Genomic DNA, 2,500 nt, shown 5'->3' on the forward strand with positions numbered 1-2,500 from the left:
CGCTTCATGCAGCAGCAGTCAGAGCCGACAGAAAACGCTTATTGAGTTTTCTTTATTCCAAAAGTCCCCCGGCCAACTGAGTGGGAGGGGCTAATCTACTGGTAGCGACTCATCCTCTCAGTGTTCGGCTGAAGGTACTATAAGGCATTCCTCCCTGGGGTGCAGCATGTTTTATATCCACTAATTTCAGAGAATTGATCGTGTTGCTCAGCATCATCAGTTTGTGCGTGTGAGTGTGCGTGTGAGGGAGTGTGTGTGTGGGTGTTTTGGTCTGACATCTTTTTGGGTATAAACCAGAGAGAGCATTAGATTAGATTAGTTATTTTATAATGGTAAAGGATAATTATCTTAATTTAATAATACAGGATCAGTTAGTTCAGGGGCAAACGGATCTGGGGCAAATCATCTTGACATTTACATACACACAAGTGCACGCAAAATGCACAGCACACACACACCAACACATGCGTACACACACGCACACACACACGCGCACACACATACTGTACATGCAGCCGGAGCTTCTCCATGGTGATCTGCCATCTGTATTTATTATTGATAAAGGGTAGAGGGTAGCTACCACTCTGTCTGTCTGTCTGTCTGTCTGTCTGTCTGTCTGTCTGTCTGTCTGTCTGTCTGTCTGTCTGTCTGTCTGTCTGTCTGTCTGTCTGTCTCGCTCTCTCTCTAAGTGACTTATTATCCAGGTAAATGTATAAGAATGTAATCATTTAAAGGTTAATATAAACTGATCTCTTTACCCACTTCATTTAAGTTGCCCCTCCCACCTGTGTGGGTCTGTGTGTGAGAATGCATGAGTGTGTGTGTGTGTGTGGTTGTGTGTGTGTGTGTGTGTGTGTGTGTGAAATCTGTGCTTCCGTATCTAATGGGTGTGTGTGTCTGTGAGGAGAGTTTGTGAGCGAGCGAGAGAGCAAGCTGGTCACTGAGCGCTCTGAGAGCCTGCTCCATTCCCTCCTCGGCGGTCGCCCATGCTGGATTAAAGCGCTCTCTGCGACGCGCGCGTACACACTCTCACTCTCTCACCCTCACCCTCACCCTCTCACCCTCTCACCCTCACACTCTCACCCTCACACTCTCACTCTCCTCCGGGAGGATACTCCGCTGCCCGGCTGAGATGAGTGAGGAGGCAAAGGCATCAGGGAAGGGGACGCCCCGCAAGAAGAGAGGGAAGAAGGTAAGGGACTGGGACTGGGACTGGGTACTGGGAGAGGGGCTGGGTACTGGGACCGGGTACTGGGAGTGGGGCTGGGTACTGGGACCGGGTACTGGGAGTGGGGCTGGGTACTGGGAGAGGGACTGGGTACTGGGGCCGGGTACTGGGAGTGGGACTGGGTACTGGGAGTGGGGCTGGGTACTGGGAGAGGGACTGGGACTGGGACTGGGTACTGGGAGAGGGACTGGGTACTGGGAGTGGGACTGGGTACTGGGAGAGGGACAGGGTACTGGGAGTGGGACTGGGTACTGGGAGAGGGGCTGGGTACTGGGAGAGGGACTGGGTACTGGGAGAGGGACTGGGTACTGGGAGTGGGACCGGGTACTGGGAGAGGGACTGGGTACTGGGAGAGGGACCGGGTACTGGGAGAGGGACCGGGTACTGGGAGAGGGACTAGGTACTGGGGAGCCGGAGGACTTGATACTGTCCCAGGGAGAGACTTTGGTCTTTTGTTCTGTTGGTGAATTGATTACGGATAAAGGTTTGTTGCAGCGTGCGCGGTCGAGCTCTGGATTTCCTTCTTGGCTCCCGTCAGAGTGAGGCAGCGGAGCCTTTTGTCGGATGCTATTTTCTTAATTGATGGTTGTCGATAAAGGTTTGTTGAGTCTGCGTGGTTGTTGAGTTGCTGGTTCCTCGGAGGGTTGGACAGCTGCTGATCACAGGGGGACGCTGGGAGGAGCACAGACCATTACCCCGCCTTACCTGGGGGGCGGTCCCAGACAGTCTGATGAACTGGGGTGAAGACCCTCGCTCGTCTCGGCTTTCAGACTCATCCTCTTTTCTGTCTCATGGAATGAAGAACAACGCCAGAGCCCTCCCACCCAGAGTCAGAACCACAACGACCACGGAGACACCGACCAGCCCTCAGTAGGACGAGGAGGGCATCATTCACCAGGAGGTCATGAATATAAAACCATGAGCCGGAGGGAGGAGAGAGGACAGCGCAGAATGGAGAGGGCTGGAGAGGGGGAGAGAAGGGGTGAGGGCAGAATGGAGAGGGCTGGAGAGAGGGGGAGAGAAGGGGTGAGGGCAGAATGGAGAGGGCTGGAGAGAGGGGGAGAGAAGGGGTGAGGGCAGAATGGAGAGGGCTGGAGAGAGGGATAGAGAAGGGGTGAGGGCAGAATGGAGAGGGCTGGAGAGAGGGGGAGAGAAGGGGTGAGGGCAGAATGGAGAGGGTGAGGAGAGAGGGGGAGAGAAGGGGTGAGGGCAGAATGGAGAGGGCTGGAGAGAGGGGGAGAGAAGGGGTGAGGGCAGAATGGAGAGGGCTGG

This window comes from Gadus chalcogrammus, chromosome 18 (assembly GCF_026213295.1).
Source record: "Gadus chalcogrammus isolate NIFS_2021 chromosome 18, NIFS_Gcha_1.0, whole genome shotgun sequence".
In the NCBI taxonomy this organism is placed as follows: Eukaryota; Metazoa; Chordata; class Actinopteri; order Gadiformes; family Gadidae; genus Gadus; species Gadus chalcogrammus.